This window comes from Rhipicephalus microplus, chromosome 5 (assembly GCF_043290135.1).
Source record: "Rhipicephalus microplus isolate Deutch F79 chromosome 5, USDA_Rmic, whole genome shotgun sequence".
NCBI classification, from domain to species: domain Eukaryota; kingdom Metazoa; phylum Arthropoda; class Arachnida; order Ixodida; family Ixodidae; genus Rhipicephalus; species Rhipicephalus microplus.
Genome location: NC_134704.1, coordinates 150717827 through 150741728, shown reverse-complemented (window position 1 = coordinate 150741728; position 23902 = coordinate 150717827). Strand labels below are relative to the sequence as shown.

Genomic DNA, 23902 nt, shown 5'->3' with positions numbered 1-23902 from the left:
ATCACATTCCCGCAAAGTCCTTTGCTTGTAAATTATTGTGGCTGTGCACATTTTAGTAATAAATTGCACGTATCTCAGACTGTTTACGAAGAATCATCACTTATAATGGTTCGATTCATGTTATCCGGCCATTTAGGTCGTAGAAATAAATATATGTCACCATGCAGGAGTGAATGCAACAGAACGTGGATGATTATAACATACACTGAACCTCGGTTATATAGTTGACATTGAAGTCAGAGTCACTACGCTTTGATCACCCACAACGTTGCTAAAAAATCATTCTTCGTTACCATATGAGCAAAGCAAGATGAGGATCGTGGTGCATATAATTTTGCACATGCATCAAGAAGCATCTACCACTGTTTTAGGCAAAGTGACTGCAATCTCGTCATGAGCGCGTCTCAAGTGAAGCATGACATAACACTGATCCAAACCAGACGAAACTATCCGCGCAGATAGCTAGCTAGCTCATTGTAGCTGGCGGGAGCTTTGGGAGAAATACTTGCGTCACCAATAGCTAGTGCCGTAGCCGATGTGGCGGGTTGAAAGAAAACTAGCGTTCTCACAGGGGAAGAGGATTATTCGGCGGGCCGCACCAATGGGGGAAATCGAGCAGTCGTGGTACCACGAACGAGGTGACGACACAGCTTAACTTGTGGGACACCAGTATCGGCCTTCACTTGGGGCACGGAGCTGAGGACAGCTCCAACTAAGATGGAGATTGTGTCCATGTCAGAGCACTGCTGCTCAGTGTTTATAGCGTGCACCATACCACAAACTCTATATGTTCGAACTCGCACATTTTCTGCGAGGGCATACCTAGAATTCTGCCTGCGCTGCCAACAGTGACGGGCCCCCCGTGAGGTGAAGAAAGCCCATCTCGACCGAGGAGCCAGGCTGGAGCCACCTGGCAAGGCAGTTAGCTTTGAGGCACGAACTGGGACGGATCGCAAAGCAGCAAGATAAATGACATGTAACTTTTTTTTTTCCTAGCAATTTGCCTTAAAATCGTAACACTGCATTCTTTCTTTATTTCTCTGACACGTGTGTGACCGGCTACTGTTAGGAAAGAAGGAATTTCAATGACGATGTGGAGTAAGGAAGGATGCTCTGGGCCCTGAAAACCAAGACTCATCCAGTTACTCGTCGATGAACTTTATCTTGACCTTTTGCTTTTGTTTTTCACTGTGTAAATAAGTTTCCTGGGAGTGCCATCAACCCTGCCTGTTCTCATTTTCGTAACTTCTGCGCTTCAGTTTTTCCATCCCAAAGACCCTGACCTGCTAACAAATGGATAGGAGATTTGACAAAGCCAAGATGCCATGATAGTCCACAACTGAAGACTGAAGCAAGGTTTCAGAACTGTGTAACATGATTTGAAAAATGACTGCTTATGATTAAATATTTTGTGCAGAGATGTGTAAAATTAGGGAAGAATAGATGCAGTGTGGAAGGGCAAAACTAAGTACTTTTAGTTGTATGCCTCCAAACAACCCCTTAAGCACCACTTCTGGCTGTATAAACTTATTTATGAGGGCACACTTGAATAAAGTAGTAAAGCATGGCATAATTTGGCATGCACCCCTTGTTCTTTATGATGCTGAGCACCAACGCTATGCCCTTCGGTAACTAGAAAAGGCCTCATCACTCAAGATACACACAACCATCAGCCGCATCACGTTCAGTGCACTTGTAGGATATGAACAAAAAAAAAATCATCATGGTTGATAGGTCAATGCTGCCTAAATTCCTAAAACTGGCTGGCTAGACCACATGTGCGTGAGGACATGCGGTTTTTACCACCAGTTGAGTCCCAGGGGAGAACAGGTTCACTGTGGGTGAAGCTGATGTGCTGCACTGGTGATGCAAAAGCACTGTACAAAAGCGTGACCAGGCAGGAGCTGCCTACAGAAAAAGGAGTCGACTTGCTTTTCCATCTCCGTCACTTCTGAAAAAGAAAAAACCCTCACTGCCAGATACACGCAGCTGAAAATATAAACTGCTTACTCTAGCAATAAACAACATGCGTCAATGTGCCAATGGCTTCAAGGAAAAAAAAGCCTTTTGTTTCTAACACAGCTGCTAGGAATTATTTGCTACTCGCATGTTGTGAATGTTTGATCCCGACTGTGAGCATATCATTTAAATGCTAGCAGTCACCTTGAAACTCTATTGAATCAAGCCCCAAGAAGCCACTATGCAAGACTCAAATGTCAATGTTCTGGCATTTTTGCACTTCTTTCACAATGGGGAACAGCTCTGCAACAACAGAAACAGTGTCGACAGTTGCTGCTCCATTTGTAACAATCGAGTCTGCCTAGCTAGGAGGATGGGTTCCTATACTGTCAAATATGAATTCTACTTACTCATTAGCAAATGCTGCATTCAAAGTGCAACTCGAGGTGTCGAGGTTGAGCGTCATGCCGTGCCCGTCTGGCACACACACTGCTAGTGATGCCAGAGGCATGACGATTAAGCTGGCCTCTTTTCAAGATGCCAGTAGCTTTTCTCCTTGATGTGCTTGAGAATTGCAAGGCCTCTTGACTGGTGATGAACTAGTGGAGTAGATCCTTGAATCTGTGGCACACACCCACGCTCGGGAATGAACTTGATGAGGTACATGATGATGATGATGCCTCTACCATGGCTCATACCCCCTCAGGGCAATTGATGATAACTGATTATGACTGATATGATGAGGCACACGTTGACGTCATCTTCTATTGTACCGCATTTCCTTTTCCTTTGTATTCTTGATAGAGAGTTAACTTGAAACCCTGCATTAAAAGTCAAATTTTAATACACTGCGTGTCAACAGGGCAACTCAGGTGAGTCCAGTTCTGAGATCAGCTAAGACATTGAGGTGAACTAGCCCTGTAATTCGATGTTCATCAATGGCGTTGCGAGAGAGATGATTCATTTATTATTTATTTATTTTTATTTATTGATACTGCAACTCCTTTACGAGTTTTAGCAGGGTGGGATAGATACAATGCATGAACGAAATTACATATTAAGATTTATATACAGGAAGATTACAATAATGCTAATAATATTATTGGTAATAATAATAGTACTATCAACAATAAACAAATAAAAGAAAACAGATACATGCAATAAAGATAACTAATTCATGTTCAGTGACCCAGGAAAGCATTTACCATAGGTGTAAATGAAATTTACAGAGAAGGCAAGAGGGTTAGGGGGAGACAGAAGGTTAAGTGGGCAGACGAGAATATGAAGTTTGCGGGTATAAATTGGCAGCAGCAAGCACAGTTCCAAGTTAACTGGCGAAACATGGGAGAGGCCTTTGTCCTGCAGTGGACATAGTCAGGCTGATGATGATGATGTAAATGAAACAAAGCAAGAGATGCAAACAGTCAGTAACTATAAAAAAAAATAACTGATCATGTTTCAGTCATCAAGAAACTATGAGAATGCTGAGAAAGAAGTTGCTTCAACGATTTTGTAGCTAAGGTTATTCCAATCTGTGATTGTTCTCGGAAAAAAAAAGAATACTTAAAGCAGTCGTTATGAGAACGGAAAGGAGTGACTGTTAGTTGGTGTCTTTGGCGCGTTGAATAACCGGAGGAGAACGAAATCCATTTGCTAGCGTTGACGTTATAGTGCCCCTTGATTAACTGACATAAGAATTCTAAACGTGATGAGCGGTTTCTTTCGCCTAAGGGCTTTAGGTTAGCTCGAGCTTGCAGGTCACGTACTGAGCTGCGTCTAAAATCTTTATAAATGAACTATATATAGCTCTTTTTTGGTCATTTTCTAGCTTCAGAATATTACCTTTTGTATAGGGATCCCATATAACAGCAGCACAGTCTAAAACAGGTAAATTTCTTACAGCAGGGGTAGCCAAAGTAAACGTTTTCCTTAAAAAGAATAATTTTCTATAAGCATTAGCTGTAACATAATGAATATGTTTGTTCCACCTTAGGTCAGTTGATATCCATAGCCCAAGATATTTGTATTCGGACGCTTAAGACAAACTCGCATTGTTGAAACTATATGTAAAAATATTGATTGATTTGTGGGGTTTAATGTCCCAAAACCACCATATGATTATGAGAGACGCCGTAGTGGAGGGCTCCGGAGATTTTGACCACCTGGGGTTCTTTAACGTGCACCCAAATCTGAGTACACGGGCCTACAACATTTCCGCCTCCATCGGAAATGCAGCCGCCACAGCCGGGATTCGAACCCGCGATATATGTAAAAAAAAAAAATAATAAAGAATGTTTTCTTTTGAATTACTCTCATGAAAACAGTCTTGTTGAAGTTTATACCCATGTGCCATTGATTACACCATGAAGCAACACATTGGAAATAATTGTTTTAGAGTGCCTAGTCCGATTGATCGTTAACCTCTGTATAAAAAACACAGCCGCCCACCTACAATTTGATTTTTACAGAGATGTCTTTTACTATATTATTTATATATATCAGAAAAAGGATTGGCCCTAGGACCGACCCCTGTGGGACACCTGATTGCACTGGCAGGTGATTAGATTGACGGCTTTTAAATGAAACAAGCTGATGGTGATTGTTTAGGTTTACGTTGAAATCCAATTAACCAGATGGGAGTTTCTAAGCAGACAACGTAATTTAATTATTAATTTGCTGTGTAATACTTTGTCGAAAGCTTTCGAAAAGTGCATAAAAATGGCATAAATTTGTTTAACATTATTTACTGACACATAAAAATCATGAATGGTAGCTACAAGGTGTGTACAAGTCGAGTACCCTTTCTGAAATTCATGCTGGCATTCTGTCAAGATTTTAATTGCATCTAAAATTCCATGATGTGTTTGTGTATTATGTGTTCTAATATTTTGCAGCTGCTAGACTTTAAAGGTATAGGTCGGTAATATTCTATACAATTGAAGCTCCCCTTAACAGTTCTTGAGCTCATTGTATGCATTACATACAAGTGTGGGCTTATAAATATACACTGCCCCTCCTTGCATTGTGTGCTGGCTGCAACCACATATCACGCTGATGCCAGTTAATGTAACCACTATGGAAGTAATGAATGACACTAATAACAGTTTAACCGACTATTAATCCCAATAACAATATAATGTTTCAATTGTTGTGATAGTTCTTGTTTCTTAATAAGTTACCAAAGAATACATTTTGTAAATTGAGTGAACACGGGAGAATTGAACAAAAACATTAATTGCATCTAATAGCATCATCCACACATGTACTGAGAGCGTAAACGTGATTCAACCAGTGCTCCTGCCAGGCTGGCTAAGTCGCACAGCTTTGGTGCCCACCGACAAACGATGTGTTTGCGTTCCCTCGCCAACACTCGCCTATAAATGTGGCGCGCACCCAGGTTGTAAAGTCGCCTGTCACCAGGGTTGAGCACAAATGCCACTAATTTTCGTGCTCCTGTGTTGCTAGGGGCATCATTGATATCAATAACCACATATGATTTCCGATTCGGCACACTCATCCTGCGAATAAAGTAATGACATGTCCTTAGAACCTTCACAAGTGGATGTCATAGGTTTATATATTTTTTCGTCAAGAACGAATGCCGCACTCACCGCGTCTTCGTCGTCGAGGTCTCGGCAGGTCGTCGGTGCTAGCCAGATAAAGTATGAGCTGGACAAACTGTTGTTGCAAGTCGTTGGTGCTGGTCAGACAGGACATGTGCAGGAGATAGGCAGGAGCAACAGTTCTTGGGAGTCGTCCACGCTATCAAGGCGTGACCGGTCTCGGGCAGTTGTCAGTAGTCCTAGCAGGGCATGACCGGGATAGGACCGACGGGAAAGGCATGTCACAAGACTTGGTTTGTTGGTTAGTGGTTCGTAAGGAAAAGGAAGAAGGCACCTAATTTCTGTCTGCCTACAGGCGACACGGCGCAGTGCCTTCACAAGACTTGCTCCCGTTGCGGTTGGTCTCTCAACTGTCTCAATCCTTTCCCCTAAAGTGTAGCGAGCACACGTGCGGATTACTCGGTCGTGTAGCACGATGTCACTAAGACACTTCGAGCGCATGGGTTCACCCTGCGAAACGGCGGATACTTTTGTTGAAGCGCAGCGTGCACCATTCGGTCATCCGGCCACATTGCATGGACGCAGCATCTTGCACAAAGTTGCGGTTAGAACTTTGATTTTCGGCTAGCACGCGAGAGAGCGAGTTTGGCAGCCGAACACGCCGTTGCAAAGCCCGCGCAGCCGAGTGCGCGACACCAACCACAGTAAGAGTAACTTTTTTTGTGAATCACATAGAAAGCTTGAACAGCACTTAATGTCGTTTCGTCACGCGCATGCAATGAGCTAATTTAAACTAGCAAGTGACCAGTTTGATTATTATTCATTTTTATGAGAGCATACTGCGTCATCGGGCTGGTGTTCGAATGTCCCGCAGGTGGCGCGACTAGTGTACTCCATTGCCAGTGCCTCCTGTATAAAAATCTGTGCCGGGCACACCGCCATCGGAGGGCCGTCGAACGCCACTTTTCTCCGCTGCCGCTAGGGGCGCTGGGTAAACAGGGTGCCGCTGCTGCCATTCCGTCCTGGTGTTGCGTGCAGCTCGTTCAGTGGTGCGCAACTTCATTTTGTGGGACAGTTTTCGGCAAGTGCGTGCGTAGAATGCTTTACGGTGGCCTACTGCTGTGTTCCACTGTGCAAATTGGACGAGAAAAAGAAACTGGCAGGGCTTTCCTTTCATGAACTACCCGCTGACGCAGACGCTCGAGCGCGCTGGCTTGCCGCAATACGACGAGACAAGCGGTCACCGAACACCACCTCATGCTACACCAAAGTATGCAGTCGCCACTTTAAAGAAGAGGACTTCATCGAAGGCAAGCGGCGACGCCTAAAAAAAAGGGGCTGTGCTGTCAGTTTTTGAAGAATATCCGCCCCATCTCCAGCCGAAATCAACTCCAGCGCGAAATACAGCAAGCATCGACAAACGAGTGAGTGCTACAATGGCGCACAGCGACTCCGCGAGCAGCAACGTTGCTTCAGCAGTGGAGGATATGTCGGATTGTTGCGCGATGGACACATCTTCGAAGGCCAAGTTGCGTGATCAAGGCATCCAGGTAGATAGCAGGTCAACTTCAAGGGTGCTTGTCGCTGAAAAAGCGAAGTGGAGAGGAAAAGAAAAGGAGTTGAGGAGCCAGCTGCTTCGACTGCAACAGACCGTCGACAAGTACAAAATGGAATTGAAAAAGCTGCACGAGGACGCCCTAGTTGAGGATGTTTAAAGCTGCACGAGGACGCCCTGGTTGCGGATGTTTCTTATATCAAGGAAAGGGCGAAAGAAAAGGAACCTGCAGCTTTATTCTAGATTGATCAGATTAAGAACTTCAAGAAGAAGAGGCCGAGCTGGTCTGAGGAGACAACCCGACATTGTGTAGTTTTAAGGCATTTGTCGACAAGGGCGTACGAACACATTCGCGGTGAAAAGCTTTTGAAGCTTCCTTGCAGAAAGACTTTGAGCAACTACTTGGGAACCACCAGTGGAGAAACAGGCTTCAGCAAACTCGCCTAAGCTCGCCTTAGAGTAGAAGCCGAAAGCTTGACTGTACCACAGTCAAGGGTGTGTTCACTCATAGTCGACGAAATGAAGATCAGGGAAAAGCTGCAGTACAACAAACAGTAGGACTGCTTTGTGGGGCATGCAGATGTCTCTTTGGAAACACATGGTGGGGACCTCACCTTAGCAAACTCTGCTTCCTAATTACAGGACTCTCGACGTCGTACCGCCTCCCAGTGGCCTACTATTTTACCAAGGGGTTAACAGGCCCACAGCTTCACTAGTTGTTGATTTTTGTGCTTGAAAAAGTAGAAGCCTGTAGTGTCAGGGTAGTTCGCTTAGTGAGTGATAACCACAGAGTGAACGTCAATAGCATGACACTTTTGGGCGATGGTCTTCTTACGTACCGGATAGAACATCCCTGTGACTGCGACAGGCTCCTCTTTCTAAGTTTTCATCCATGCCACATTTAAAAAAAAAACGTGCGCTCGCAGTTTCTGGCCCACGACATTAGTCCGAAAGGAGAGGTCTCATCCTGCTACATCAAGAAGCTCTACGACCTACAGAAGGACCTGGTTGTAAAGCCTGTCCGCTACCTCAGCCGAAAACATGTCTATCCGAATAACATAGAAAAAATTAATGTCGCAAGGGCAATTCAGGTCTTCTCGCCTGATGTTACTGCAGCCCTGGAGCATCTCAGAGACCAAGCTGGGCATACATCGAGTGTATCATTCGCAGCTGCAGGCCAGACCATCATTTTCATGTAAAACATTCATCGTTGGTTCGTGCTGCTTGATACAAGCAATACGACCCAGCAGATCCACAAAAAATGGCCTGACACTCGGCAGTTTGACGATGCTGAAGATGCAAGACTGGAGTGGCTCGAGGTCACGCTGCTCATGTACTTGGATGAACTGGAAAAAAGCTGTCAAAGTCAAAAGAAATTTTAGACGAAAGAAATGTATGAAGCATTCCTCCTGACCACATATTCCACAGTTGTCTGTATCAAGTACCTGCTCACAGAGGAGAAGTTCTTGTTTGTGCTCACTCGTAAGTTTAATAGTGACCCCATCAAGTCGCTGTTTGGAACACTGCGGATGTACTCTCGCTGCAATGACATGCTGAATGTTCGTTCTGTTTTGCAAGGGCTGGAGAAGGTTTTAAAAACTGGACTTGCCGCATCCAGCATGGCATCAAACCTTGCACACAGAGAATGTGCCCAAATGTCAACAGGCACACTGCTCACTGAAGCTTCTCCTTCGCTAGCACAGCAGCCGCCTCAGCTACAGACAGCTGCATGTGCATTGCAACGGCTCATTGCAACAGTCTTGCCTCAGCACTTGCCGTCACTTGAGATTTCTGCAACTGTTTATGTTGGGGGCTATATTGCCCACGTCATAAACGAGCACATGTGTTGTGGAAGTTGCACTGCAGTCTGCACAAAGCCAGCGAGGAATCAACCTATCTTGCACTTCACTCGCAGCCAGGACCGAGGTGGGCTACTTTACCCGTCAGACCAGTTGCTGTTTGCCGTTGACGTGCTGAGGGCATTTGCGGATCGTGCTCTGAAGGACAATCCGACTCTAAAAAAGCCATTGTCTACCCTGGTTAAGTATGCTGTGCCAGCACTGTGTGCTTGAAACCTGCTCAAGTGCAAGGAGATGGATGACAGTCACAGAGCTAAGCTCATGGAGCTGATATCTGTTGGTTTTTGCAGCCTCTGCTGGTGAACTATGCATTCACTATCAGTGACAAGCATGATGCTTTCAAGTACTTCGAGAAAAAGCCCCTGTCGCTATGCATGGCAAGTCAACGTTAGAAATTCATGCACATCATGTCCAAGCATGTAGGTGTGTGCGTACGCGGCATGTTTTTGCTATTCATTTAGCTTCGCTTGCGGCTAGTGCGTGAAAGCTGGCATCCAGATCTCTGAAACACTCGGTAACACAATTGATATATTGAGGCGATATATTGAGGTTTGAGCGCAGAACATTAAGTATTTAATTTGTTTCATTTTGAGCGTGGAGCCAGAACCACGGCGGCTGTGACACGTAGCGAACTCCGGCACCCTGTTTAGGCAGCGGCACCTGGTGGCGAGGCACCGCACTCGCGCAGACGGAGTAGTCCCATTGTTCTCTTCCGCTTTTACCGGGCACTGAAAGTTATAAAGGAGGCACTGCCATTGCATAGAGTTTCTCAAAATTAACTTGAGGGCACTCTGGCGCTGCGATCGTTGAGCCACCATGGGAATGATGGGTAGTACTACAGTGTCTAGAAATATACCGCCTAGTGTGCTGAGCGCGCGCATTCCGTACGAGTATGGTGGCTAGAGGGGGGAAGTGTGACGGGCAAGAGCGGAGGGCTGTACGAATTCCCGATGAAAGATGGCGGCCACACCAGGTGGCGCTACCTGCGCCGTAGGTGCTTGCGGCGGTATTTGCTTGCTTTGCGTATGGCTGCTAGACGTTAGTTTCACTTCTTTCTAATAATCGCTTATACACCGCGCCCGTGCTGTTAAAGGCACTACGTGTTTGTTTCGCTAAGAAGCATGTGTTGTAAGTTCTGAGCGGTGCTAAGCAATAGAAAAAAAAAAACAAGAATGCTTTTAAATCAGACGGAGGTTATCATATTTAAATGTTTCCTAATATCGGTTTCCTTTGACATGTTTAATCTGCAACAGCGTGCAAAACTAGGCTAGTTGGTTGATCTTCATGGTAAAAGCAGCGCAAAAGTACGGCGAGAAGGAGAACGACAGAGGACAGGCGCTAAATTTTCAGCGCCCGTCCTATGTCGTTCTTATTATCGTGTTCTTGTTGAGCTGATTTTACCATGTTTATAGTCTAGTTCAGTTGAAATAAACGACTTGCCGACTTTACATTTCACAAAGAGGGAAAAACACTAAACTGTTTCCATCATTCATAGCGAGTATATTGGCTGCAGTGCAGTGCGTTTTTTTAAATTTTCTCTCAGTCCGTACCCCCCCCCCCCCCTTCATTTCCTCTTAATTGTAGGGGCTTCCCTTCGGCGTGAAATCTTCGAAGCATTTACGTTTTCCGGCTCCTTTTCCTTGAGAAACTTGAAGTGGAGATTGGAATGCTGCAGCTGAAGGCTCTTTGATATTGAACATGTTGTTTGAATATTTTAGCGATAGTTCTATCTATGCAAGATCCAATGATTTCTGTTAACTTACGGCTTTAGATGCATACTAAATACACGCAAGGTAAATGGTAAAACATGTTTATTTATCACACATTTGTCATAACATACTTCCATATCACGTTAAGAGGTCAAATTACTTGACCCTCCTCAACTTCAAGTGTTTCTGGCGCTCCCTTTGGACACTCCTGTCTTTGTTCAAAGATTTTGTCCAGAAGTGCATACGCGTGAGCAGAAAAAACTGGACTACTTTTGCGGTCAGTTCTTTGCTGTGAATTTCGCAGCCAACTCTATCCAGTTTGATACCTGCCAAGAACTGCATGAAATCGTGTATGCTGAAGGAGTGCAACTTTTCAGCAGAAAAGTAGAACGTATATGTATCCTCCAAGGTTTTCACAAGTTTGGCCAGATTGTCACAAGGATACAGCAATCCTCCTTTGTCGAATTCACAGACTAATTCACTGTTCGGTTTGACAATGGCTCCTGATTTCTTGGTGGCAAGAGTGGAAATGCACTCGTTGCAAGAGCTTTTTTTGTTGAATTTTTTCGCAACATAGCCAGCAACGTAATAAATGAGACGGCTGTCACTTTTCTGAACGGCGTAGCTGCTGTGGTCACCACTTAGAGACTGCAGTGTAGACCTAGCCCCATCAACATCTCCAACTTCAAGCATATCTTCGATCATGTCTCGTATGCTAAAAATGGCATCACCTGTGGCTGGTGATGAAGTGTCAATGAGAGCTGTTACTAGCTCTGCTGGGGAGTTCCCACTCTTTGGTGGTCTAGCAAGATTGTAAAAAGACAAGCAATTTACAGTCACTAGGAACTGCCCGGGATTTGGATGGTCATTAGTACCAGAATATTGCCTAATTATTCCGAAAACATTCTCTAGTTTGTCCTGGCTGAGTCGGGCTGTTAGCATGTACCTAAAGCCGAGAGACTTTGTCAAGTAGGTAAGAAGTGAAAGCGTGCTACATAAAGTAACACGCAAACCTTCTGCAGTGCTCTTACTCACGAATCCCCCACCGGCTGTCTGCTGCTGCTTCCCAGTGATCCATAAATAAAAGGAACGCCTCGAGCTCAGCAACTTTCTCTGATGATGGTCTGAGCCCCTCTCGCGGGCACCTGGACGTCATCACAGCTATTAGTCGACTCATTCGCTTTACAAGCTCCACTGTGGGCATTAGTTTTGAACGAGAAATCTCGTCAATGTCTGATGCGAACAAAAACATGCCTTTCAAAACTTCATCACTGAACAGTGTGAACGCCAAGTTAACTTTCATTTTCTCAAAAGAATTGGGCCGAATGTGCACTCTCGTAATATGTGGCATGGCCTTCAGAGTTAAAGAACTTTTGTCTTTCTCCCATGCTGCCTCAATGTCCTCAACACACGCACGACCATCTTGAGTGGTGAACCCGGTGCTTACAAATGAGTTGCGAACACATTTCACTAAATGTGGGAAGTCGGAGCAGAAGTGAAGCTTTCTGGAGGGGTCCACAGGGTGGGTAACATTGCAGGTGGTCTTGACTGAGGATGCTGAAATAAAGAAAAAAGAAGCAGTCAGCATCTCTGCTTTTCAAACCTCACTGTTCTGGGAATATATCGCTGATATTGAGATGCATATATATTGTTTCACGTGCCCCATGCACATAGCAGGCATGTTGAAATTGGCCACAATAGAACAAATAGTTCTGTTTCATACCGCCAATTCCAAATGACCTCCACATGCTCCGATTCCAGGTCGCTCCATCACAGGATACAAAGTCGACGAAAAGTCCGGCTTGTTCTGACAGTAGAATGGCCTCTAGAAGAAGCTTCGCCAGCATTTCTGCTTTGAGGTTCCATTTGGATGAAAACACTCCCAATATCTGTGTCCAGTCACCTGCACAAAATCAGTCATATAGTTAGACTCATGTTTATAGCAAGACAGCTGCCTGACCTGCTAAGTTGTTTCGCACAAAATTGACAGGCTTTCTTGCACCTTACACAAGTGCAATTCGCTATGCTGACTAGGCACTCTCAATAAACGTGACATCTAATAAGGAGCCGACTTGAAGTTCTTCATTAATTTGGCAAATTGAAAGTGCTTTTATCAGTAAACATGTGTTGGCACACAAAATTGATAATAACGCTTCCTCACCTTGAAAAGGTTGAAACATCATCACCATCCCATGGTCGGCTGGAGTCGTCCGATCTTCCTCCTGGGTGAACTTTCCGAGGTCAACGAAGCCTTCCACTGTCCCTGGAAATAAGTTAAAAACGAAAAACTGATTGCCTCCGCAGTATAAAAACAGGCCCTATACTGGGCAAACGTGGTGCATCTTCAGTGATGTGATGCTTGATTGAAGAAATGGTAGCGCTTACCTGCTGCACTGACGTTGAAATGCTCAGCCAACTTCATCTCATCGAAGATGATGCCTCCATGTCTACTGGAGATGTCCATATCTTTAGTCTTGATAGCAAGGGCGTTGAAAACTGCTTTGTTAAATCCAAAGCCACTTTTGAAGCTGCGAGTATAGCGCTGGAGACACGTCCTGCTTGGTAATATAAGAACTTTTTGCTTACGAAGCTGCTGGTATAGTTTAGGACTACGCATCCGCAGAAGTACACACTCCAAAATCCATTCCTTCTCATACAACATCCCAGATGTTGATTTTCTTGTAGCTGCCTCGAAGCAGGCCCTGACAGCCATTTGTTGCTTTTCAGGCAAACTTTTAATGCGAGCGCCCAGCACCTCGTCGTCAATTTGTTGATTTGCCTGCCGCATCGCTGCTAATTCGCGTTCTGCATTCAGCAGCTTCTTCTGAGCAGTACGCAAGCTGCGGCGTGTGTTAGCGAGCTTCTTCTGACGTTTGTACATGCCCCCGCTACGCCGCTTTCGCGACATTTGGTTTTGCACCAGTTTTCTGAGGTATTTGCAGTGTATGCAGGAGCCACTCTCACACACATAAGTACACTTGGCAGAAAAGTAATTCCCAGCAAACAATACATACTGTCCTTGCTTTTCCGGTCTCATGCCGCAGCCTTGACACAATGCAAGTGCATGTGTGCTGTCGAGCACCGACTGCGCTTCTTCCGGCGAGGAGACGGTACACTGTGAATGCAGTTTGCCCCTCAATTATACAAAGCAACACAATGAGTTCTGTTGGCTGCTATTAGCTTTGAATTTCACAAACTTGGGCAGCAAAATGTGGTCCACCTGCTCGCCCTCGAGCTCACAAACGCCGTATAACGCAGAATCACGTTCACTGCAAAACGTTAACTTGTTCCATGTTTCGTTGGGTAGACGGAGGTTGCCGCACACCCTTTGAACTTCGGCGTCGGCGTGAACTGCATCAGATGTCTCCACCTCGGGAAGAACATTGGGATCCTCGTGCTCCTGCTGCTGCACGTGTGCTTCGGGCTCTTGCCTGTTGACAGAGTTCGGCTTTTGCCGTTTTTTAGCAGGTCCGCGCTGCTCACATATATTTCTGTCCTTTCTTTTCACGGGCGCTTTTTTGGTAAAGTACTTCGGTGCGTCTGGGAACAGCGTAGGCACCGCATCTTCTGATAAACGCGGACAATCGCGGGGTATCTCGACAACCTCACCGTTTATAATGTGGCGGTATGTCCTTTCGATGAAACTGGCGTCGAAATGCCGCTCGCAAACGACACTGTCTCTCGTCAGCTCTTTGTCAGCCCGCTTAATATTTCGAGCCCATTGCTCTCGCCTCGAGAGATCCTTCGGGGCTTTAAAGACGGAAAGCTTCTCCGAGCACGATCTATACCCGCCTTTACAGCCAGGGACGAAGCATGTACTTGCACGACTTGACGGCATGGTTCGCAGAACACATGGGTAAACAAACGACAGCGAGCGCGTAGCATCCGAACAAGGTGACCGGCACAGCACAGAGAGAACGAGCGTGCCAAAGCAAGCGTGGCGATGGATGGATGGTAAAACTTTATTTCGTCAGAAAGCAACTGAGGATGATTCCGTGTTAGATGGCCATCAACCCAAGGTTGGCGGCGACCTGTGTGGCCCACTCCACGACCCTTAACTGGACGACTGGGTCTGAGCTGGTCAACACGGCCTCCCAGTGCTCAAGAGAGCGTGGCGAGCACCTACTACTACACCAGCGCCCCTTGCGGCGGCCAGAACTTTCATTGCGTTCCGCGCATCCCTCTCCCATGGCGGGGATACAGCGCCCGTCACACTTCCCCCCTCTAGCCACCATAGTACAAGAGAGGGTGGCCACGCATGTGATGACTGCACTCTGATGCCACAAGCGGCGCTGCGTGTCGAGAGGGTGCACGAACGCGCGAAATTTCTCTCGTCCTGTTGCTGCCGGAGTCTCGCCACGTTTAAAATCCGTGTGTGACAGTTGTCATCTGATTTCATGTGAAGTTCGACGGCGCCATATGTACACTGCAACATCCTGAGATGTTAAAAGCTAAGCGGCAATGCAAAGAAAGGACGTGTATTGGGCCACTGTGTCAAAGAAGTTATCGGTCGAACAAGAAAAAGGTGTCTTGTTCCCTGCACTAACGGATCCAGCACGGTTTCCTGAATGAAAAAGTAGGATCAAGAGGGCAGACAAAAGGCTGAATCCGAAGGTTGTCATGTGAGAAAAGCACTCTGAGAGTGACACTACCGAACTATCTTTTCGGAATAGGGTGAACGATGTCGGGAATGAAATCGCCGCTTAGGCAAAATTTCAAATATTAATATTTATCTAAAAAATTGAAAATACCCTTTCGAATTTTATTCACGCAGTTTTTCTCCCATGTCAACGTCGGACTCGCTTTCCAACAACGTTTTGAGTATCATATGCGGCGAGTGTCAGATTATTCATTGGCATGTTATCATTCGTTGTTTTCACTCGAATCCTATTGGAATGCAGGCTAAGAGGTAAAGGTTTTAGGGTCTTTTGTGATAATTCTTGCTCTCAAGAACAAAGCACATTTTAAAAAAATAACTCTGGTGGTTATACTGTCAATGGTTTTTAAAATTAATTTCTTTGCGTACTACAACCACTTTGAACATCTATCTATCTATCTATCTATCTATCTATCTATCTATCTATCTATCTATCTATCTATCTATCTATCTATCTATCTATCTATCTCTCTATCTGTCTGTCTGTCTGTCTGTCTGTCTGTCTGTCTGTCTGTCTGTCTGTCCTTCTGTCCAACCATCTGTACATCTGCCTGTCCGTCCATCTGTCTGACCATCTGTCCATCCATCCGTCCATCTGTCTGACCATCTGTCCATCCATCCGTACCTCTGTCTGTCCGTCCCTCTGTCTGTCTGTCTGTCCGTGCATCCGTCCCTCTGTCTGTCCGTCCCTCTGTCTGTCCGTCCATCCATCCCTCTGTCTGTCCGCCCATCCGTCCCTCTGTCTGTCCGTCCGTCTGTCTGTCCGTCTGTCCATCCGTCCGTCCGTCTATCTATCTATCTATCTATCTATCTATCTATCTATCTATCTATCTATCTATCTATCTATCTATCTATCTATCTATCTATCTATCTATCTATCTATCTATCTATCTATCTATCTATCTATCTATCTATCTATCTATCTATCTATCTATCTATCTATCTATCTACTCCACTTAGGCCTGTGCGCTCTCGCGATCACTCCCTTAACTTGGCGTAAACCAAAATTTGTATGGGAGGGTAAGGCGGGTAAGGCCATCTTAGGCTTAGAAGCAATTTATCTGTTTTTTGTGTCGTAATTAGCTATGATTATGGTGATACGACGTTGAATGTAATGGCCCAGCGTTTTGATGCGTGCGAGTTCGCCATAGCACAATTCGAATATTCATACGGATGAAAAACGGCATCATTATCAGTCCAAGATGGCAGCCTATAATTGTGCCCGAAACAGGGCGTACATAAAGAAGAAATGAAGTGGTAGCAGTGAAGCACGAATGCAGCGCGTTAGATGAAGGGAGGAGGAGGAATAAATAAGGAAGGATATGGAGGTTAGGCGTTAGATGAAGAACTACACAAAACCCCGAAGGATGAAATCAAAAGGGAGAAGTTTAATGAAGATTAAAAGCGTCGAGGCATAATACATGCTCGAACCTACTCAGGGTATATCAGCACCTGTCCGCGGTGTTAAAGTTGATAATTTTCGAGGATGACCACTTATACGCAGCGTCTGAACATGCTGCAGAAAATATTCACCATCTGCTTTATTTTTTAACTTGTCTGTTTGTACCAGCCTTTTAAGACATTGGATACCCGGGATGAAGATGCCAAGGCAGTAAGATGGCAAGAGAGAGAAAGGAAGGCTGGGGGATTAACCATATCTTGGCATCCGGTTTGCTGCCTAGCACCGAGAGTTGAGAAATAGGGGCAAGAAAGGGCGTGTAGAGAGACAGAAAAGAAAACGCATGTGCACTCAGGAGTAGGATGGCAAACTTAACAGAGGATTTATTACGTTCTGTACAGACAGGGTGAGAGATCTCTTGCGAATGAGCTGGGTGGCTCATTATAAAGTGTGCGTTTTGACTAAATCAGGTAATGGGTCCAGAATGTGCTGTTGCATCACGGGACACACACACCATTTCTGACGGTGCCGCTCACACTGGCTCAAGTCAACGTCTTTGATTGGGGCGTGGTCACCACATTGGACCTGTGACGCCAAGAAACCATTGTGGTCGTCTCGTCGAACGTCTTTTATGGTGTCGGAATGCCACCTCACTTCCCGGCTAAGATAGACAAAACACGGCGGACAGCAGGCTGGCAGCCCTTTGGTGACTTGTTTGATGAACAAAGAACGCCTATCTCCCCCGTCAGCCCAGGCGCCGCGCGTAACAACGCTATCCAGTGGTGAGCAGAGGCGTATTAAGCTTGTCTGAGGCCACCAGTTTTAAAAATAACAAAATAAAATTTTAAGAACTTGCCAGCAGAAAGTTTACAAGAGACGGCTGGATTCGTCAATAATGCGGAGACAGACACTTAAGCGGCATGTCATATATGACGTAGTCCAGCAAACATATTTTCATCACGTAATTTCAACAGACCCACAGGCACTGGGAAAGATGAATAATAATTGTTGCGGGCAGTGGTGATGTACTTCTGTTGCGAAGGTAATGCTCAGAATCAACAAAATAAATCTTAACATTATATTCAGGTCTTGATAAACAGTAAGTAAAGTTAGAAAGCTCCTCAGGTGGCCAAGTAATAAATTACTTCACCATACTTTATGGTGAAGTAATTTGCAAATAAATAATGCAAGCGCTGTTTAATCGATATTCAATGACGTGACCGCTATCAACGGTGTGTCTTCGCTATAAAAACTGGAACGTTATCTGCGGACACGAGCGGGGGAATGCAGCGGAGAACGAATATGTCACGTAATAAAAGCGATGTGATGTTGCACATTTTCGCCTCTACAACTCCGTGCCCTTTCGCTTGCTCGTGATGTATTCGAAGGAGCTAGCCAAGTCTCGGGTAGAAGTCGAGCAGAGTAGCCGGGGCTGATAAGAGGAACGTTTATATACACTATTTACACACTAAAGGTAGCGTAATACTATGTGTTGATTGTGGCATCGTGGAAGCTTGATGGGAGCTTCTGAGAGCTGTATCAAAGCGTCTCTGTGCTCGCGTTTTAAGCCCTGGTCTTCCTAAAATTCTCTGCAGGAGAAAACAATGGACAGTTTGCAATAATCTGCAAGGCAGCTTTTCTGTAAGGTTAGTTTTTCAAAACTCTCGTTCACAGACTGCTTTTCTCGCTCATTTCATTTTTGCCATTCCCCTTTTTGAGATCTTGTTGTACTCGCGTGCCTTCGCTAGAATTTGGAGAGGTGACATTTTGTTGTACTCGCGGGCTCAAAATGAGAAAGAAAAGCAGTCTGTGAACGAGAGTTTTTGGTTGAAAAACAAACCTTACAGAAAAGCCACCGTGCAGATCACTGTAAACTGACAGACTGCATGTCCATTCAGTTCAGGGCAGTCCAAAGGAATAGACCTCTCCCTTTTTGTAAACAGTGTGACGTCACTGCGGGCACCCCGCCCCCTACACCCTCTCTCGAAACAGGTGCTGGTTGGCAAGAAAGTTCCTCGGGTGGCATCTTTGTGCATAGCAGAGCTGCTTGTCTGCATTCTTTCGACAGAAATTTTTACATTGCTATGTTTTAAAGTTACAGCTTCTGAAAGAAGGGGGTCACTGAAGGGTTACTGCCCATAGTGTGGAAATTTGCTCATCGCAGTTGGATGGACGGAGAAACTGTTTAGAGTACTGAGAGACGCGACTAACATGCAGTGGGCTTCACCCACGTAGATGACAGCCATAAAAAAAATCTGATCTTTTTTGAAAGCGAACCTTTTCAATGTACACGATTACTGGCTCTTTGAGAAATATTTGCATGGCATGGCTGTAAACTTACTCTATTTCCATCGTGGCATGTGCAATACGAGGTACAGCATTGGCGGCAGCATGGTTTTGAGCTGCTGTGCGCAAAGTCACGGATAAGATTCTCACTCATTGCCCAAAAGTCTCATCGGAGATGAATGAAAAAAACACCACTTCTTTCCGTTGGTTAGACTGAGGTTAACATATCCTCGTGAAAATCAAAGTGAAGTTCTGCCGCTGCGTTTCTCAATAACCTAGTAAAAATTCATGTTATGTAAAACCCGACATCTTGATATTATATATAATATTATCTGGCGCAGTTATCTTGCTGCATTTGACACCTATAACGTGTTTTCGTACCTATCGCTCCTTTAGGCCTGATACACAAACTTCTAACGCGCATTTTCACTTCATAAGGATCGAGTCGTAAAAGTACAAAGTGGATGAGGAACCAAAATTTTCGCTGTTTCCATTAACACATATCAGGTATCCGATATTACGAGTTATAGCCGTGGTGAAGCATATATGCAGATTCGGCAACGCTACAACATGCTTATAGCTTATGCGTAGTCGTATATATCACCAGGAGATCATGTACTTTTATTTTTCTGCAAGCCACGCATACGTTGAGATGTACCCACTCGCGGATAATCGCGTCAAATGCATTTTTACCTTGACTAAAATGTCAGATCGTAAAGTTATATCGACAATCTGATACTGAAACCGGCCCACAACGAATACCAGTGTTTTCGCAAACAGGACGCATCGCATTATTCACACTGCACACACCATGCACAATATTCCCAATTTTACCGTCTGTAAAGATGAACCAATATTGTCGATGCCTTTTAACGCACACTATAACACGCCACCGTCAACACTGCACATTTTCAAAGAAGATGCCGCTGTTCCTCGCACAGTCCGCCACGTGTGTTCACTTCTCGTAGATAAACAGCCAGCCGGCCAGCGTAGCGAACATTTCATCACGCACTTTATCACACACCTAGATGTTCTCTGACACAGCTAATGTTGCCACTGTGAGATGAAGATTACGCTTTCAAAAGGAAGAAAAAATTGCCCCAAGCACCGAGCGACTGCACCCACACAGGCACCGGCAGGAGTGTTTTGCCAACCACCGCCTTGCACGTGCACCGGTGACGTCACGCGGTGACGTACCCCGGTAGAGGTCTATTGTCGTCTTCATCTCCGTCCGCCGAACTGGGGGCGGGGGGGGGGGTAGTGGTTAGAAGAAGGCGCCTAATTTCTGCAGCCCAGCAAGGAGCGCAGGGCGCAGCGAATAAGGATAAAAGAATGAGAGAGGGAGAAAGCGAGAAAAAGTCAAATACTGCCTTCTTTTCAACCCAGGAAAGAGAGAGAATGCACGTTCAGTTCGCCACACGGTGAGAGAGAAACACAACGTAGGTCACAGTGCAATAATACGCACAACACAGCACAGTGCAATAACATTGGATCGCACGTGCAGAATAGGGTCTGCAGTGCTAGGCAGGCTAGGGCTTGAGGGAATGGAAGACTTCCAAGCATCACAGAGTGTGGGAAACATACCTGACGACGGATCCCAAGCGCGTCTCGTGGCATGTCGAACAAATCAAGCAGCCTCGATTTCAAACAGCTCTTCCTAGGCCGTCAGTCAGTCAGGCGTGTCCAAAGAGTTTTTGACGAGGGGAGCCAACAGCCCTAAAGAATTCGAAGTATGACTTTTGTGTTGTCCCCACTTTGGGCGCACCTCGAGAGCGTTGACCCGGAACAAATCAGGGTACGCTTAGCTGCAATCATCCCCCGCGTCCAAGCGGCGCCCAGCCAGGGAGGCCGATCTTAACATCTACAGGCACACGCACACAAGCACGCAAATGTTAATATTTCACCTCATCGGTCATTTAGTGAAGGTCATTTCATTTCCACATCCTTAAATGAGAGTTATGAATAGTTGATATCCAAGCATTTTTTAAAGATAGATGACTGGTGTTTATCAAAGGACCTAGAATGAGTTCCGGGGAGGTGGAGATATGAACAGTTTTATCATTTGAAAAATAAATGTTTCGGCTTTAGAAGCCGGAACGTCAATACGACAACAAGGCACGCCATAGTAGGAGGTTTTAAATATTCGGAACCATAGGTTGGCAAAATAAATGGAGCCTATATAGACTCGCTCAGTAAATGTGCTTTTATCTTAGGACTCGATATAGGGCCCAGCCTATAGCCGGTATTTTAGTCACATATATAAATGATCAAAACCATTTTTCTCTGCAAAACATTTTCGCAATAGACTGCTTTCATGGAGTAAATCAGCCCGACATTTTTCGAATACACCTGAGGTAGTCACCAAAACGCCTTGGACGTTCGGCGTGGAATGACCGATCAAACTTTACGTCGATACCTATCACTTTTCGTCTCCACTGTCTCTTTCCAAGTTCGTGTTCTTCCTTTCTTGACATTCAACTTCACAGTAATTTAACAAATCCGCATTATATTGGTTCTATAGAAGAAGATAGCTTGTGGTATATGCATCTTAAATAAAACTTGGCCGTGTACTTACGCCCCATCTCACTGTTTTGTATCAATCATTTCACCATTCTCATCTCACCATATTGCCACGTGGTTGCGACGGCAAAGAATATGGTACTTGGGTTCCTCAAGACGACACTTTTTATTTCGTGAACGTGTGCCTAGAAAAGCACAAAGTACTAGAAATTCACGCTTTACGCAGATAGCGGTAATTAGAGCATTGGTCGTCGGTACTATGATCTGCGTGAAGGTACGTCGCTATATATACCTGTGGCATCGAACATCATCAGTATTGTAGGTGTCTCAAGCTTATCAGAAGATTCTAAAATGATCTAGAATTTTCGCAGACAGCCAAGCGTGCTTTGCACAAGGCAATTGATTAATATGTGGTGTTTAACGTTTCAAAACCACCATATGATTATGAGAGATGCCGAAGTGGAGGACTCCAGAAATTATGACAACCTGGGGTTCTTTAACATGCACCCAAATCTGAACACATGGGCCTACAGCATTTTCGCCTCTATCGAAAATGCAGCCGCCACAGGCGGGATTCGATCGCGCGACCTGAAGGTCGGCAGCCGAGTACCTTAGCTACTGAACCACAATGGCGGTTCCTTTGCGCTAGGCAGTGACATAAAAATACAAGCGAAGTGGCAGTATAATAACGTTACGATAAAATTTCAGCATATGCGACATGCTCCACTGTGGATGCTATTTTCATACAGAAGTGTCAGTGGGTGGCCACGCGTTGCAAGGTGGATCGACATCTTTGGGTATTTTGAGTAGGCTAAGTTTCTACCTGAAACATACGGCGTGACGACAGCACTCACCTTGACTGTAAACTTTAACGAAACGAAGTGCACGCTTCTGTTGGATGATATGCATATTATTAAGAAGCTGTTGTGTATTCCTCAAAGGTCGAGATCATCAATGGTCGAGCAAATCTTCACTATCACGTGCTAGATGAAAGGAATATATCTATGTAATGTGTACAGCCAGCCTATAGACCGCAACCACAACTGACGGTGTGGGCCGACATCACTCCTGTAAGTCTATATATTTAGGGTTGTATCCGTTACAGTAAGTAACTAAATACGTTACTCGTTACTGTAATAAAAGAAAGGGAACGTTTCACGGCTTCATGTTATATATATATATATATATATATATATATATATATATATATATATATATATATATATATATATATATATATATATATATATATATATATATATATACATAAAAAAGGTAACGCATTACCATTACCGTAACAAAAAAAACATAACGAATGTTACCTCTGCTGTAGCTCCGTAATCATCAGTTTTAATCAATGTGTCTTTGCCGCAGAAACCCACAATGAGAATTTTTAAATTTCAAATTTATGTTTCACACATACTAAACCAAGCAAGGATTATACTCAATGTTCAATTAACGAGAATTATTTGTACAAATGTGCTGAACCTTAGCAATGTTATATAGAGGCTTAATGACGCCTGCCCATGTGATGGCTTCTGGCTCTGCAGTGACACAAGGCGAAACCATTTTTTTTTCCTTGGAGCATTATACGCATAGTGAGGTTCAATAATCTACGGTATTCACAAAGAAGCTATCATTGAACTCTCAAGAAATTTACAACAATCGGCCTTTTCTTGATCCTTCAGCACCTTCAATAGAGCATGTCGAAATCGGTACTGTTCGTCCTAGCAACCGAAATGGCCCACGGTGCGCCAGAAGGCAATCACGGAGGCCTACATTGGTGCCTTTTTATTGGGGAGGGGGTATTGGGAGACGTCGTGGGGAGGAGGGGGGGCACTTGCAAGTTTGTGACAGCAGATGTGGCTTGCGGACGCGTAAGTCTAGAAAAATCACGAAGGGGGACACACATCTTGCAATAGCAGCCATTTTGTTTTAATATTTTGCAGGTTTTATTTTTGTTTATATAAGAATTCAAATCATGCCTAGAAATCAAATTGACAAACTAACGTAGGTTCCCATCACTCGTAATTGCATTCTTCTATTGAGTCTTTTCCGGAACCAGTCGAGAGTGGCAGTTGCGATTTTCATTGTCTCATACACCTGATGGGTATTGAGCACGTGTACACGTTACAAAAAAGCATTAAAAGTTGAATGTTTTATACATACTTATCAAGCATTCTTATTTGTGACGTTTTTAAGAGAAATTTTAATGGGGCCCACTTGCAAGGGGTGTTCCCCTCCCCTGACCGAGCACAAAGGGGTCGGGAGTCAACGTTCTCTGCAGGCGTGGTCAACGGCCCTCAAGGTCGTGACCAGTGTGGACTGTGTATCTGAGCAAATATTGCATTTGCTCTCATCTGCACATATGGTCATCGACAGGTTTTTGTTTTGG

General features: G+C 44.8%; 1 protein-coding gene across 1 annotated transcript in view; it reads right to left on the bottom strand.

The window, feature by feature from the left end:
- The window catches only part of LOC119174174 (solute carrier family 41 member 1), a 149555-nt gene extending 143162 nt beyond the window's left edge, over nt 1-6393 (bottom strand). The window contains exons 1-2 of the mRNA XM_075896054.1: nt 5571-6393; nt 2370-2780 (exon numbers count right to left, since the gene is read on the bottom strand). The gene's annotated coding sequence lies outside the window, so the exon portion shown is untranslated. The remainder of the gene's footprint in view (nt 1-2369; nt 2781-5570) is intronic.
- Nucleotides 6394-23902: the final 17509 nt, after the last annotated feature.